The following is a 17,188-nucleotide window of genomic DNA, read 5'->3' as shown; positions in this document are numbered from 1 at the left end:
TGTGAAATCATCTCACAGAGTTACAGCTTTCCCCTCAAGAAGCCTTTCGCTAAGACAGTTCTTGTGGAATTGGCAAAGTGATATTTGGAAGCCCATAGAGGGCTATGGTGAAAAAGGAAATATCCTCAGATGAAATCTGGAAAGAAGCTTTCTGAGAAACTGCTTAGTGTTCTGTGAATTCATCTCACACAATTACATCTGTGTTTCGTAGATCTCTTTGCTAGCCTTATTTCTGTGGAATCTGAGAACAGATATTTCGGATCCCTTTGAAGACTATAGGGCCAAAGGAAGTATCCTCCGATAACAAAGAGAAAGAAGCTTTCTGAGAAACTTCTTTGTGTTCTGTGAAATCATCTCACAGAGATACAGCTTTCCCCTCCAGAAGCCTTTCGCTAAGACAGTTCTTGTGGAATTGGCAAAGTGATATTTGGAAGCACATAGAGGGCTATGGTGAAAAAGGAAATATCCTCAGATGAAATCTGGAAAGAAGCTTTCTGAGAAACTGCTTAGTGTTCTGTGAATTCATCTCACAGAGTTACTTCTGTGTTTCGTACATCTCTTTGCTAGCTTTATTTCTGTGGAATCTGAGAACAGATATTTCGGATCCCTTTGAAGACTGTAGGGCCAAAGGAAATATCCTCCGATAACAAAGAGAAAGAACCTTTCTGAGAAACTTCTTTGTGTTCTGTGAAATCATCTCACAGAGTTACAGCTTTCCCCTCAAGAAGCCTTTCGCTAAGACAGTTCTTATGGAATTGGCAAAGTGATATTTGGAAGCCCATAGAGGGCTATGGTGAAAAAGGAAATATCCTCAGATGAAATCTGGAAAGAAGCTTTCTGAGAAACTGCTTAGTGTTCTGTGAATTCATCTCACAGAGTTACATCTGTGTTTCGTAGATCTCTTTGCTAGCCTTCTTTCTGTGGAATCTGAGAACAGATATTTCGGATCCCTTTGAAGACTATAGGGCCAAAGGAAATATCCTCCGATAACAAAGAGAAAGAAGCTTTCTGAGAAACTTCTTTGTGTTCCGTGAAATCATCTCACAGAGTTACACCTTTCCCCTCAAGAAGCCTTTCGCTAAGACAGTTCTTGTGGAACTGGCAAAGTGATATTTGGAAGCCCATAGAGGGCTATGGTGAAAAAGGAAATATCCTCAGATGAAATCTGGAAAGAAGCTTTCTGAGAAACTGCTTAGTGTTCTGTGAATTCATCTCACAGAGTTACATCTGTGTTTCGTAGATCTCTTTGCTAGCCTTATTTCTGTGGAATCTGAGAACAGATATTTCGGATCCCTTAGAAGACTATAGGGCCAAAGGAAGTATCCTCCGATAACAAAGAGAAAGAAGCTTTCTGAGAAACTTCTTTGTGTTCTGTGAAATCATCTCACAGAGTTACAGCTTTCCCCTCCAGAAGCCTTTCGCTAAGACAGTTCTTGTGGAATTGGCAAAGTGATATTTGGAAGCACATAGAGGGCTATGGTGAAAAAGGAAATATCCTCAGATGAAATCTGGAAAGAAGCTTTCTGAGAAACTGCTTAGTGTTCTGTGAATTCATCTCACAGAGTTACTTCTGTGTTTCGTACATCTCTTTGCTAGCTTTATTTCTGTGGAATCTGAGAACAGATATTTCGGATCCCTTTGAAGACTGTAGGGCCAAAGGAAATATCCTCCGATAACAAAGAGAAAGAAGCTTTCTGAGAAACTTCTTTGTGTTCTGTGAAATCATCTCACAGAGTTACAGCTTTCCCCTCAAGAAGCCTTTCGCTAAGACAGTTCTTATGGAATTGGCAAAGTGATATTTGGAAGCCCATAGAGGGCTATGGTGAAAAAGGAAATATCCTCAGATGAAATCTGGAAAGAAGCTTTCTGAGAAACTGCTTAGTGTTCTGTGAATTCATCTCACAGAGTTACATCTGTGTTTCGTAGATCTCTTTGCTAGCCTTCTTTCTGTGGAATCTGAGAACAGATATTTCGGATCCCTTTGAAGACTATAGGGCCAAAGGAAATATCCTCCGATAACAAAGAGAAAGAAGCTTTCTGAGAAACTTCTTTGTGTTCCGTGAAATCATCTCACAGAGTTACACCTTTCCCCTCAAGACCTTTCGCTAAGACAGTTCTTGTGGAACTGGCAAAGTGATATTTGGAAGCCCATAGAGGGCTATGGTGAAAAAGGAAATATCCTCAGATGAAATCTGGAAAGAAGCTTTCTGAGAAACTGCTTAGTGTTCTGTGAATTCATCTCACAGAGTTACTTCTGTGTTTCGTAGATCTCTTTGCTAGCCTTATTTCTGTGGAATCTGAGAACAGATATTTCGGATCCCTTAGAAGACTATAGGGCCAAAGGAAATATCCTCCGATAACAAAGAGAGAGAAGCTTTCTGAGAAACTTCTTTGTGTTCTTTGAAATCATCTCACAGAGTTACAGCTTTCCCCTCCAGAAGCCTTTCGCTAAGACAGTTCTTGTGGAATTGGCAAAGTGATATTTGGAAGCCTATAGAGGGCTATGGTGAAAAAGGAAATATCCTCAGATGAAATCTGGAAAGAAGCTTTCTGAGAAACTGCTTAGTGTTCTGTGAATTCATCTCACAGAGTTACATCTGTGTTTCGTAGATCTCTTTGCTAGCCTTATTTCTGTGGAATCTGAGAACAGATATTTCGGATCCCTTTGAAGACTATAGGGCCAAAGGAATTATCCTCCGATAACAAAGAGAAAGAAGCTTTCTGAGAAACTTCTTTGTGTTCTGTGAAATCATCTCACAGAGTTACAGCTTTCCCCTCAAGAAGCCTTTCGCTAAGACAGTTCTTGTGGAATTGGCAAAGTGATATTTGGAAGCCCATAGAGGGCTATGGTGAAAAAGGAAATATCCTCAGATGAAATCTGGAAAGAAGCTTTCTGAGAAACTGCTTAGTGTTCTGTGAATTCATCTCACACAATTACATCTGTGTTTCGTAGATCTCTTTGCTAGCCTTATTTCTGTGGAATCTGAGAACAGATATTTCGGATCCCTTTGAAGACTATAGGGCCAAAGGAAGTATCCTCCGATAACAAAGAGAAAGAAGCTTTCTGAGAAACTTCTTTGTGTTCTGTGAAATCATCTCACAGAGATACAGCTTTCCCCTCCAGAAGCCTTTCGCTAAGACAGTTCTTGTGGAATTGGCAAAGTGATATTTGGAAGCACATAGAGGGCTATGGTGAAAAAGGAAATATCCTCAGATGAAATCTGGAAAGAAGCTTTCTGAGAAACTGCTCAGTGTTCTGTGAATTCATCTCACAGAGTTACTTCTGTGTTTCGTACATCTCTTTGCTAGCTTTATTTCTGTGGAATCTGAGAACAGATATTTCGGATCCCTTTGAAGACTGTAGGGCCAAAGGAAATATCCTCCGATAACAAAGAGAAAGAAGCTTTCTGAGAAACTTCTTTGTGTTCTGTGAAATCATCTCACAGAGTTACAGCTTTCCCCTCAAGAAGCCTTTCGCTAAGACAGTTCTTATGGAATTGGCAAAGTGATATTTGGAAGCCCATAGAGGGCTATGGTGATAAAAGGAAATATCCTCAGATGAAATCTGGAAAGAAGCTTTCTGAGAAACTGCTTAGTGTTCTGTGAATTCATCTCACAGAGTTACATCTGTGTTTCGTAGATCTCTTTGCTAGCCTTCTTTCTGTGGAATCTGAGAACAGATATTTCGGATCCCTTTGAAGACTATAGGGCCAAAGGAAATATCCTCCGATAACAAAGAGAAAGAAGCTTTCTGAGAAACTTCTTTGTGTTCCGTGAAATCATCTCACAGAGTTACACCTTTCCCCTCAAGAAGCCTTTCGCTAAGACAGTTCTTGTGGAACTGGCAAAGTGATATTTGGAAGCCCATAGAGGGCTATGGTGAAAAAGGAAATATCCTCAGATGAAATCTGGAAAGAAGCTTTCTGAGAAACTGCTTAGTGTTCTGTGAATTCATCTCACAGAGTTACATCTGTGTTTCGTAGATCTCTTTGCTAGCCTTATTTCTGTGGAATCTGAGAACAGATATTTCGGATCCCTTAGAAGACTATAGGGCCAAAGGAAGTATCCTCCGATAACAAAGAGAAAGAAGCTTTCTGAGAAACTTCTTTGTGTTCTGTGAAATCATCTCACAGAGTTACAGCTTTCCCCTCCAGAAGCCTTTCGCTAAGACAGTTCTTGTGGAATTGGCAAAGTGATATTTGGAAGCACATAGAGGGCTATGGTGAAAAAGGAAATATCCTCAGATGAAATCTGGAAAGAAGCTTTCTGAGAAACTGCTTAGTGTTCTGTGAATTCATCTCACAGAGTTACTTCTGTGTTTCGTACATCTCTTTGCTAGCTTTATTTCTGTGGAATCTGAGAACAGATATTTCGGATCCCTTTGAAGACTGTAGGGCCAAAGGAAATATCCTCCGATAACAAAGAGAAAGAAGCTTTCTGAGAAACTTCTTTGTGTTCTGTGAAATCATCTCACAGAGTTACAGCTTTCCCCTCAAGAAGCCTTTCGCTAAGACAGTTCTTATGGAATTGGCAAAGTGATATTTGGAAGCCCATAGAGGGCTATGGTGAAAAAGGAAATATCCTCAGATGAAATCTGGAAAGAAGCTTTCTGAGAAACTGCTTAGTGTTCTGTGAATTCATCTCACAGAGTTACATCTGTGTTTCGTAGATCTCTTTGCTAGCCTTCTTTCTGTGGAATCTGAGAACAGATATTTCGGATCCCTTTGAAGACTATAGGGCCAAAGGAAATATCCTCCGATAACAAAGAGAAAGAAGCTTTCTGAGAAACTTCTTTGTGTTCCGTGAAATCATCTCACAGAGTTACACCTTTCCCCTCAAGACCTTTCGCTAAGACAGTTCTTGTGGAACTGGCAAAGTGATATTTGGAAGCCCATAGAGGGCTATGGTGAAAAAGGAAATATCCTCAGATGAAATCTGGAAAGAAGCTTTCTGAGAAACTGCTTAGTGTTCTGTGAATTCATCTCACAGAGTTACTTCTGTGTTTCGTAGATCTCTTTGCTAGCCTTATTTCTGTGGAATCTGAGAACAGATATTTCGGATCCCTTAGAAGACTATAGGGCCAAAGGAAATATCCTCCGATAACAAAGAGAAAGAAGCTTTCTGAGAAACTTCTTTGTGTTCTTTGAAATCATCTCACAGAGTTACAGCTTTCCCCTCCAGAAGCCTTTCGCTAAGACAGTTCTTGTGGAATTGGCAAAGTGATATTTGGAAGCCTATAGAGGGCTATGGTGAAAAAGGAAATATCCTCAGATGAAATCTGGAAAGAAGCTTTCTGAGAAACTGCTTAGTGTTCTGTGAATTCATCTCACAGAGTTACATCTGTGTTTCGTAGATCTCTTTGCTAGCCTTATTTCTGTGGAATCTGTGAACAGATATTTCGGATCCCTTTGAAGACTATAGGGCCAAAGGAATTATCCTCCGATAACAAAGAGAAAGAAGCTTTCTGAGAAACTTCTTTGTGTTCTGTGAAATCATCTCACAGAGTTACAGCTTTCCCCTCAAGAAGCCTTTCGCTAAGACAGTTCTTGTGGAATTGGCAAAGTGATATTTGGAAGCCCATAGAGGGCTATGGTGAAAAAGGAAATATCCTCAGATGAAATCTGGAAAGAAGGTTTCTGAGAAACTGCTTAGTGTTCTGTGAATTCATCTCACACAATTACATCTGTGTTTCGTAGATCTCTTTGCTAGCCTTATTTCTGTGGAATCTGAGAACAGATATTTCGGATCCCTTTGAAGACTATAGGGCCAAAGGAAGTATCCTCCGATAACAAAGAGAAAGAAGCTTTCTGAGAAACTTCTTTGTGTTCTGTGAAATCATCTCACAGAGATACAGCTTTCCCCTCCAGAAGCCTTTCGCTAAGACAGTTCTTGTGGAATTGGCAAAGTGATATTTGGAAGCACATAGAGGGCTATGGTGAAAAAGGAAATATCCTCAGATGAAATCTGGAAAGAAGCTTTCTGAGAAACTGCTTAGTGTTCTGTGAATTCATCTCACAGAGTTACTTCTGTGTTTCGTACATCTCTTTGCTAGCTTTATTTCTGTGGAATCTGAGAACAGATATTTCGGATCCCTTTGAAGACTGTAGGGCCAAAGGAAATATCCTCCGATAACAAAGAGAAAGAAGCTTTCTGAGAAACTTCTTTGTGTTCTGTGAAATCATCTCACAGAGTTACAGCTTTCCCCTCAAGAAGCCTTTCGCTAAGACAGTTCTTATGGAATTGGCAAAGTGATATTTGGAAGCCCATAGAGGGCTATGGTGAAAAAGGAAATATCCTCAGATGAAATCTGGAAAGAAGCTTTCTGAGAAACTGCTTAGTGTTCTGTGAATTCATCTCACAGAGTTACATCTGTGTTTCGTAGATCTCTTTGCTAGCCTTCTTTCTGTGGAATCTGAGAACAGATATTTCGGATCCCTTTGAAGACTATAGGGCCAAAGGAAATATCCTCCGATAACAAAGAGAAAGAAGCTTTCTGAGAAACTTCTTTGTGTTCCGTGAAATCATCTCACAGAGTTACACCTTTCCCCTCAAGAAGCCTTTCGCTAAGACAGTTCTTGTGGAACTGGCAAAGTGATATTTGGAAGCCCATAGAGGGCTATGGTGAAAAAGGAAATATCCTCAGATGAAATCTGGAAAGAAGCTTTCTGAGAAACTGCTTAGTGTTCTGTGAATTCATCTCACAGAGTTACATCTGTGTTTCGTAGATCTCTTTGCTAGCCTTATTTCTGTGGAATCTGAGAACAGATATTTCGGATCCCTTAGAAGACTATAGGGCCAAAGGAAATATCCTCCGATAACAAAGAGAAAGAAGCTTTCTGAGAAACTTCTTTGTGTTCTTTGAAATCATCTCACAGAGTTACAGCTTTACCCTCAAGAAGCCTTTCGCTAAGACAGTTCTTGTGGAATTGGCAAAGTGATATTTGGAAGCCTATAGAGGGCTATGGTGAAAAAGGAAATATCCTCAGATGAAATCTGGAAAGAAGCTTTCTGAGAAACTGCTTAGTGTTCTGTGAATTCATCTCACACAATTACATCTGTGTTTCGTAGATCTCTTTGCTAGCCTTATTTCTGTGGAATCTGAGAACAGATATTTCGGATCCCTTTGAAGACTATAGAGCCAAAGGAAATATCCTCCGATAACAAAGAGAAAGAAGCTTTCTGAGAAACTTCTTTGTGTTCTGTGAAATCATCTCACATAGTTACACCTTTCGTCTCAAGAAGCCTTTCGCTAAGACAGTTCTTTTGGAATTGGCAATGTGATATTTGGAAGCCCATAGAGGGCTATGGGGAAAAAGGAAATATCCTCAGATGAAATCTGGAAAGAAGCTATCTGAGAAACTGCTTAGTGTTCTGTGAATTCATCTCACAGAGTTATATCTGTGTTTCGTAAATCTCTTTGCTAGCCTTATTTCTGTGGAATCTGAGAACAGATATTTCGGATCCCTTTGAAGACTATAGGACCAAACAAAATATCCTCCGATAACAAAGAGAAAGAAGCTTTCTGAGAAACTTCTTTGTGTTCTGTGAAATCATCTCACAGAGTTACAGCTTTCCCCTGAAGAAGCCTTTCGCTAAGACAGTTCTTGTGGAATTGGCAAAGTGATATTTGGAAGCCCATAGAGGGCTACGGTGAAAAAGGAAATATCCTCAGATGAAATCTGGAAAGAAGCTTTCTGAGAAACTGCTTAGTGTTCTGTGAATTCATCTCACAGAGTTACATCTGTGTTTCGTAGATCTCTTTGCTAGCCTTATTTCTGTGGAATCTGAGAACAGATATTTCGGATCCCTTTGAAGACTATAGGGCCAAAGGAAATATGCTCCGATAACAAAGAGAAAGAAGCTTTCTGAGAAACTTCTTTGTGTTCTGTGAAATCATCTCACAGAGTTACAGCTTTCCCCTCAAGAAGCCTTTCGCTAAGACAGTTCTTGTGGAATTGGCAAAGTGATATTTGGAAGCCCATAGAGGGCTATGGTGAAAAAGGAAATATCCTCAGATGAAATCTGGAAAGAAGCTTTCTGAGAAACTGCTTAGTGTTCTTTGAATTCATCTCACAGTGTTACATCTGTGTTTCGTAGATCTCTTTGCTAGCCTTATTTCTGTGGAATCTGAGAACAGATATTTCGGATCCCTTTGAAGACTATAGGGCCAAAGGAAATATCCTCCGATAACAAAGAGAAAGAAGCTTTCTGAGAAACTTCTTTGTGTTCCGTGAAATCATCTCACAGAGTTACACCTTTCCCCTCAAGAAGCCTTTCGCTAAGACAGTTCTTGTGGAACTGGCAAAGTGATATTTGGAAGCCCATAGAGGGCTATGGTGAAAAAGGAAATATCCTCAGATGAAATCTGGAAAGAAGCTTTCTGAGAAACTGCTTAGTGTTCTGTGAATTCATCTCACAGAGTTACTTCTGTGTTTCGTAGATCTCTTTGCTAGCCTTATTTCTGTGGAATCTGAGAACAGATATTTCGGATCCCTTAGAAGACTATAGGGCCAAAGGAAATATCCTCCGATAACAAAGAGAAAGAAGCTTTCTGAGAAACTTCTTTGTGTTCTTTGAAATCATCTCACAGAGTTACAGCTTTACCCTCAAGAAGCCTTTCGCTAAGACAGTTCTTGTGGAATTGGCAAAGTGATATTTGGAAGCCTATAGAGGGCTATGGTGAAAAAGGAAATATCCTCAGATGAAATCTGGAAAGAAGCTTTCTGAGAAACTGCTTAGTGTTCTGTGAATTCATCTCACAGAGTTACATCTGTGTTTCGTAGATCTCTTTGCTAGCCTTATTTCTGTGGAATCTGAGAACAGATATTTCGGATCCCTTTGAAGACTATAGGGCCAAAGGAAATATCCTCCGATAACAAAGAGAAAGAAGCTTTCTGAGAAACTTCTTTGTGTTCTGTGAAATCATCACACAGAGTTACAGCTTTCCCCTGAAGAAGCCTTTCGCTAAGACAGTTCTTGTGGAATTGGCAAAGTGATATTTGGAAGCCTATAGAGGGCTATGGTGAAAAAGGAAATATCCTCAGATGATATCTTGAAAGAAGCTTTCTGAGAAACTGCTTAGTGTTCTGTGAATTCATCTCACAGAGTTACATCTGTGTTTCGTAGATCTCTTTGCTAGCCTTATTTCTGTGGAATCTGAGAACAGATATTTCGGATCCCTTTGAAGACTATAGGGCCAAAAGAATTATCCTCCGATAACAAAGAGAAAGAAGCTTTCTGAGAAACTTCTTTGTGTTCTGTGAAATCATCTCACAGAGTTACAGCTTTCCCCTGAAGAAGCCTTTCGCTAAGACAGTTCTTGTGGAATTGGCAAAGTGATATTTGCAAGCCCATAGAGTGCTATGGGGAAAAAGGAAATATCCTCAGATGAAATCTGGAAAGAAGCTTTCTGAGAAACTGCTTAGTGTTCTGTGAATTCATCTCACAGAGTTATATCTGTGTTTCGTAGATCTCTTTGCTAGCCTTATTTTTGTGGAATCTGAGAACAGATATTTCGGATCCCTTTGAAGACTATAGGACCAAAGGAAATATCCTCCGATAACAAAGAGAAAGAAGCTTTCTGAGAAACTTCTTTGTGTTCTGTGAAATCATCTCACAGAGTTACAGCTTTCCCCTCAAGAAGCCTTTCGCTAAGACAGTTCTTGTGTAATTGGCAAAGTGATATTTGGAAGCCCATAGAGGGCTATGGGGAAAAAGGAAATATCCTCAGATGAAATCTGGAAAGAAGCTTTCTGAGAAACTGCTTAGTGTTCTGTGAATTCATCTCACAGATTTACATCTGTGTTTCGTAGATCTCTTTGCTGGCCTTATTTCTGTGGAATCTGAGAACAGATATTTCGGATCCCTTTGAAGACTATAGGGCCAAAGGAAATATCCTCCGATAACAAAGAGAAAGAAGCTTTCTGAGAAACTTCTTTGTGTTCTGTGAAATCATCTCACAGAGTTACAGCTTTCCCCTGAAGAAGCCTTTCGCTAAGAGAGTTCTTGTGGAATTGGCAAAGTGATATTTGGAAGCCCATAGAGGGCTATGGTGAAAAAGGAAATATCCTCAGATGAAATCTGGAAAGAAGCTTTCTGAGAAACTGCTTAGTGTTCTGTGAATTCATCTCACAGAGTTACATCTGTGTTTCGTAGATCTCTTTGCTAGCCTTATTTCTGTGGAATCTGAGAACAGATAATTCGGATCCCTTTGAAGACTATAGGGCCAAAGGAAATATCCTCCGATAACAAAGAGAAAGAAGCTTTCTGAGAAACTTCTTTGTGTTCTGTGAAATCATCTCACAGAGTTACACCTTTCCCCTGAAGAAGCCTTTCGCTAAGACAGTTCTTGTGGAATTGGCAAAGTGATATTTGGAAGCCCATAGAGGGCTATGGGGAAAAAGGAAATATCCTCAGATGAAATCTGGAAAGAAGCTTTCTGAGAAACTGCTTAGTGTTCAGTGAATTCATCTCACAGATTTACATCTGTGTTTCGTAGGTCTCTTTGCTGGCCTTATTTCTGTGGAATCTGAGAACAGATATTTCGGATCCCTTTGAAGACTATAGGGCCAAAGGAAATATCCTCCGATAACAAAGAGAAAGAAGCTTTCTGAGAAACTTCTTTGTGTTCTGTGAAATCATCTCACAGAGTTACAGCTTTCCCCTGAAGAAGCCTTTCGCTATGACAGTTCTTGTGGAATTGGCAAAGTGATATTTGGAAGCCCATAGAGGGCTATGGTGAAAAAGGAAATATCCTCAGATGAAATCTGGAAAGAAGCTTTCTGAGAAACTGCTTAGTGTTCTGTGAATTCATCTCACTGAGTTACATCTGTGTTTCGTAGATCTCTTTGCTAGCCTTATTTCTGTGGAATCTGAGAACAGATATTTCGGATCCCTTTGAAGACTATAGGAACAAAGGAAATATCCTCCGATAACAAAGAGAAAGAAGATTTCTGAGAAACTTCTTTGTGTTCTGTGAAATCATCTCACAGAGTTACAGCTTTCCCCTCAAGAAGCCTTTCGCTAAGACAGTTCTTGTGTAATTGGCAAAGTGATATTTGGAAGCCCATAGAGGGCTAAGGGGAAAAAGGAAATATCCTCAGATGAAATCTGGAAAGAAGCTTTCTGAGAAACTGCTTAGTGTTCTGTGAATTCATCTCACAGAGTTACATCTGTGTTTCGTAGATCTCTTTGCTAGCCTTATTTCTGTGGAATCTGAGAACAGATATTTCGGATCCCTTTGAAGACTATAGGGCCAAAGGAAATATCCTCCGATAACAAAGAGAAAGAAGCTTTCTGAGAAACTTCTTTGTGTTCTGTGAAATCATCTCACAGAGTTACAGCTTTCCCCTCAAGAAGCCTTTCGCTAAGACAGTTCTTGTGGAACTGGCAAAGTGATATTTGGAAGCCCATAGAGGGCTATGGGGAAAAAGGAAATATCCTCAGATGAAATCTGGAAAGAAGCTTTCTGAGAAACTGCTTAGTGTTCTGTGAATTCATCCCACAGAGTTACATCTGTGTTTCGTAGATCTCGTTGCTAGCCTTATTTCTGTGGAATCTGAGAACAGATATTTCGGATCCCTTTGAAGACTATAGGGCCAAAGGAAATATCCTCCGATAACAAAGAGAAAGAAGCTTTCTGAGAAACTTCTTTGTGTTCTGTGAAATCATCTCACAGAGTTACAGCTTTCCCCTGAAGAAGCCTTTCGCTAAGACAGTTCTTGTGTAATTGGTAAAGTGATATTTGGAAGCCCATAGAGGGCTATGGTGAAAAAGGAAATATCCTCAGATGAAATCTGGAAAGAAGCTTTCTGAGAAACTGCTTAGTGTTCTGTGAATTCATCTCACAGAGTTACATCTGTGTTTCGTAGATCTCTTTGCTAGCCTTATTTCTGTGGAATCTGAGAACAGATATTTCGGATCCCTTTGAAGACTATAGGGCCAAAGGAAATATCCTCCGATAACAAAGAGAAAGAAGCTTTCTGAGAAACTCCTTTGTGTTCTGTGAAATCATCTCACATAGTTTCACCTTTCGTCTCAAGAAGCCTTTCGCTAAGACAGTTCTTGTGGAACTGGCAAAGTGATATTTGGAAGCCCATAGAGGGCTAGGGTGAAAAAGGAAATATCCTCAGAGAAATCTGGAAAGAAGCTTTCTGAGAAACTGCTTAGTGTTCTGTGAATTCATCTCACAGAGTTACATCTGTGTTTCGTAGATCTCTTTGCTAGCCTTATTTCTGTGGAATCTGAGAACAGATATTTCGGATCCCTTTGAAGACTAAAGGGCCAAAGGAAATATCCTCCGATAACAAAGAGAAAGAAGCTTTCTGAGAAACTTCTTTGTGTTCTGTGAAATCATCTCACAGAGTTACAGCTTTCCCCTGAAGAAGCCTTTCGCTAAGACAGTTCTTGTGGAATTGGCAAAGTGATATTTGGAAGCCCCTAGAGGGATATGGTGAAAAAGGAAATATCCTCAAATGAAATCTGGAAAGGAGCTTTCTGAGAAACTGCTTAGTGTTCTGTGAATTCATCTCACAGAGTTACATCTGTGTTTCGTAGATCTCTTTGCTAGCCTTATTTCTGTGGAGTCTGAGAACAGATATTTCGGATCCCTTTGAAGACTATAGGGCCAAAGGAAATATCCTCCGATAACAAAGAGAAAGAAGCTTTCTGAGAAAGTTCTTTGTGTTCTGTGAAATCATCTCACAGAGTTACAGCTTTCCCCTCAAGAAGCCTTTCGCTAAGACCGTTCTTGTGGAATTGGCATAGTGATATTTGGAAGACCATAGAGGGCTATGGTGAAAAAGGAAATATCCTCAGATGAAATCTGGAAAGAAGCTTTCTGAGAAACTGCTTAGTGTTCTGTGAATTCAACTCACAGAGTTACATCTGTGTTTCGTAGATCTCTTTGCTAGCCTTATTTCTGTGGAATCTGAGAACAGATATTTCGGATCCCTTTGAAGACTATACGGCCCAAGGAAATATCCTCCGATAACAAAGAGAAAGAAGCTTTCTGAGAAACTTCTTTGTGTTCTGTGAAATCATCTCACAGAGTTACAGCTTTACCCTCAAGAAGCCTTTCGCTAAGACAGTTCTTGTGGAATTGGCAAAGTGATATTTGGAAGCCCATAGAGGGCTATGGTGAAAAAGGAACTATCCTCAGATGAAATCTGGAAAGAAGCTTTCTGAGAAACTGCTTAGTGTTCTGTGAATTCATCTCACAGTGTTACATCTGTGTTTCGTAGATCTCTTTGCTAGCCTTATTTCTGTGGAATCTGAGAACAGATATTTAGGATCCCTTTGAAGACTATAGGGCCAAAGGAAATATCCTCCGATAACAAAGAGAAAGAAGCTTTCGGAGAAACTTCTTTGTGTTCTGTGAAATCATCTCACATAGTTACAGCTTTCCCCTGAAGAAGCCTTTCGGTAAGACAGTTCTTGTGGAATTGGCAAAGTGATATTTGGAAGCCTATAGAGGGCTATGGTGAAAAAGGAAATATCCTCAGATGAAATCTGGAAAGAAGTTTTCTGAGAAACTGCTTAGTGTTCTGTGAATTCATCTCACGGAATTACATCTGTGTTTCGTAGATCTCTTTGCTAGCCTTATTTCTGTGGAATCTGAGAACAGATATTTCGGATCCCTTTGAAGACTATAGGGCCCAAGGAAATATCCTCCGATAACAAAGAGAAAGAAGCTTTCTGAGAAACTTCTTTGTGTTCTGTGAAATCATCTCACAGAGTTACAGCTTTCACCTCAAGAAGCCTTTCGCTAAGACAGTTCTTGCGGAATTGGCAAAGTGATATTTGGAAGCCCATAGAGGGCTAAGGTGAAATAGCAAATATTCTCAGATGAAATCCGGAAAGAAGCTTTCTGAGAAACTGCTTAGTGTTCTGTGAATTCAAGTCACAGAGTTACATCTGTGTTTCGTAGATCTCTTTGCTAGCCTTATTTCTGTGGAATCTGAGAACAGATAATTCGGATCCCTTTGAAGACTATAGGGCCAAAGGAAATATCCTCCGATAACAAAGAGAAAGAAGCTTTCTGAGAAACTTCTTTGTGTTCTGTGAAATCATCTCACAGAGTTACACCTTTCCCCTGAAGAAGCCTTTCGCTAAGACAGTTCTTGTGGAATTGGCAAAGTGATATTTGGAAGCCCATAGAGGGCTATGGGGAAAAAGGAAATATCCTCAGATGAAATCTGGAAAGAAGCTTTCTGAGAAACTGCTTAGTGTTCAGTGAATTCATCTCACAGATTTACATCTGTGTTTCGTAGGTCTCTTTGCTGGCCTTATTTCTGTGGAATCTGAGAACAGATATTTCGGATCCCTTTGAAGACTATAGGGCCAAAGGAAATATCCTCCGATAACAAAGAGAAAGAAGCTTTCTGAGAAACTTCTTTGTGTTCTGTGAAATCATCTCACAGAGTTACAGCTTTCCCCTGAAGAAGCCTTTCGCTATGACAGTTCTTGTGGAATTGGCAAAGTGATATTTGGAAGCCCATAGAGGGCTATGGTGAAAAAGGAAATATCCTCAGATGAAATCTGGAAAGAAGCTTTCTGAGAAACTGCTTAGTGTTCTGTGAATTCATCTCACTGAGTTACATCTGTGTTTCGTAGATCTCTTTGCTAGCCTTATTTCTGTGGAATCTGAGAACAGATATTTCGGATCCCTTTGAAGACTATAGGAACAAAGGAAATATCCTCCGGTAACAAAGAGAAAGAAGATTTCTGAGAAACTTCTTTGTGTTCTGTGAAATCATCTCACAGAGTTACAGCTTTCCCCTCCAGAAGCCTTTCGCTAAGACAGTTCTTGTGTAATTGGCAAAGTGATATTTGGAAGCCCATAGAGGGCTATGGGGAAAAAGGAAATATCCTCAGATGAAATCTGGAAAGAAGCTTTCTGAGAAACTGCTTAGTGTTCTGTGAATTCATCTCACAGAGTTACATCTGTGTTTCGTAGATCTCTTTGCTAGCCTTATTTCTGTGGAATCTGAGAACAGATATTTCGGATCCCTTTGAAGACTATAGGGCCAAAGGAAATATCCTCCGATAACAAAGAGAAAGAAGCTTTCTGAGAAACTTCTTTGTGTTCTGTGAAATCATCTCACAGAGTTACAGCTTTCCCCTCAAGAAGCCTTTCGCTAAGACAGTTCTTGTGGAACTGGCAAAGTGATATTTGGAAGCCCATAGAGGGCTATGGGGAAAAAGGAAATATCCTCAGATGAAATCTGGAAAGAAGCTTTCTGAGAAACTGCTTAGTGTTCTGTGAATTCATCCCACAGAGTTACATCTGTGTTTCGTAGATCTCGTTGCTAGCCTTATTTCTGTGGAATCTGAGAACAGATATTTCGGATCCCTTTGAAGACTATAGGGCCAAAGGAAATATCCTCCGATAACAAAGAGAAAGAAGCTTTCTGAGAAACTTCTTTGTGTTCTGTGAAATCATCTCACAGAGTTACAGCTTTCCCCTGAAGAAGCCTTTCGCTAAGACAGTTCTTGTGTAATTGGTAAAGTGATATTTGGAAGCCCATAGAGGGCTATGGTGAAAAAGGAAATATCCTCAGATGAAATCTGGAAAGAAGCTTTCTGAGAAACTGCTTAGTGTTCTGTGAATTCATCTCACAGAGTTACATCTGTGTTTCGTAGATCTCTTTGCTAGCCTTATTTCTGTGGAATCTGAGAACAGATATTTCGGATCCCTTTGAAGACTATAGGGCCAAAGGAAATATCCTCCGATAACAAAGAGAAAGAAGCTTTCTGAGAAACTCCTTTGTGTTCTGTGAAATCATCTCACATAGTTACACCTTTCGTCTCAAGAAGCCTTTCGCTAAGACAGTTCTTGTGGAACTGGCAAAGTGATATTTGGAAGCCCATAGAGGGCTAGGGTGAAAAAGGAAATATCCTCAGAGAAATCTGGAAAGAAGCTTTCTGAGAAACTGCTTAGTGTTCTGTGAATTCATCTCACAGAGTTACATCTGTGTTTCGTAGATCTCTTTGCTAGCCTTATTTCTGTGGAATCTGAGAACAGATATTTCGGATCCCTTTGAAGACTAAAGGGCCAAAGGAAATATCCTCCGATAACAAAGAGAAAGAAGCTTTCTGAGAAACTTCTTTGTGTTCTGTGAAATCATCTCACAGAGTTACAGCTTTCCCCTGAAGAAGCCTTTCGCTAAGACAGTTCTTGTGGAATTGGCAAAGTGATATTTGGAAGCCCCTAGAGGGATATGGTGAAAAAGGAAATATCCTCAAATGAAATCTGGAAAGGAGCTTTCTGAGAAACTGCTTAGTGTTCTGTGAATTCATCTCACAGAGTTACATCTGTGTTTCGTAGATCTCTTTGCTAGCCTTATTTCTGTGGAGTCTGAGAACAGATATTTCGGATCCCTTTGAAGACTATAGGGCCAAAGGAAATATCCTCCGATAACAAAGAGAAAGAAGCTTTCTGAGAAACTTCTTTGTGTTCTGTGAAATCATCTCACAGAGTTACAGCTTTCCCCTCAAGAAGCCTTTCGCTAAGACCGTTCTTGTGGAATTGGCAAAGTGATATTTGGAAGCCCATAGAGGGCTATGGTGAAAAAGGAAATATCCTCAGATGAAATCTGGAAAGAAGCTTTCTGAGAAACTGCTTAGTGTTCTGTGAATTCAACTCACAGAGTTACATCTGTGTTTCGTAGATCTCTTTGCTAGCCTTATTTCTGTGGAATCTGAGAACAGATATTTCGGATCCCTTTGAAGACTATACGGCCCAAGGAAATATCCTCCGATAACAAAGAGAAAGAAGCTTTCTGAGAAACTTCTTTGTGTTCTGTGAAATCATCTCACAGAGTTACAGCTTTACCCTCAAGAAGCCTTTCGCTAAGACAGTTCTTGTGGAATTGGCAAAGTGATATTTGGAAGCCCATAGAGGGCTATGGTGAAAAAGGAACTATCCTCAGATGAAATCTGGAAAGAAGTTTTCTGAGAAACTGCTTAGTGTTCTGTGAATTCATCTCACGGAATTACATCTGTGTTTCGTAGATCTCTTTGCTAGCCTTATTTCTGTGGAATCTGAGAACAGATATTTCGGATCCCTTTGAAGACTATAGGGCCCAAGGAAATATCCTCCGATAACAAAGAGAAAGAAGCTTTCTGAGAAACTTCTTTGTGTTCTGTGAAATCATCTCACAGAGTTACAGCTTTCACCTCAAGAAGC

This window comes from Macaca nemestrina, chromosome 10 (assembly GCF_043159975.1).
Source record: "Macaca nemestrina isolate mMacNem1 chromosome 10, mMacNem.hap1, whole genome shotgun sequence".
Lineage (NCBI taxonomy): Eukaryota > Metazoa > Chordata > Mammalia > Primates > Cercopithecidae > Macaca > Macaca nemestrina.
Note: the sequence above shows the minus strand (reverse complement) of the source record.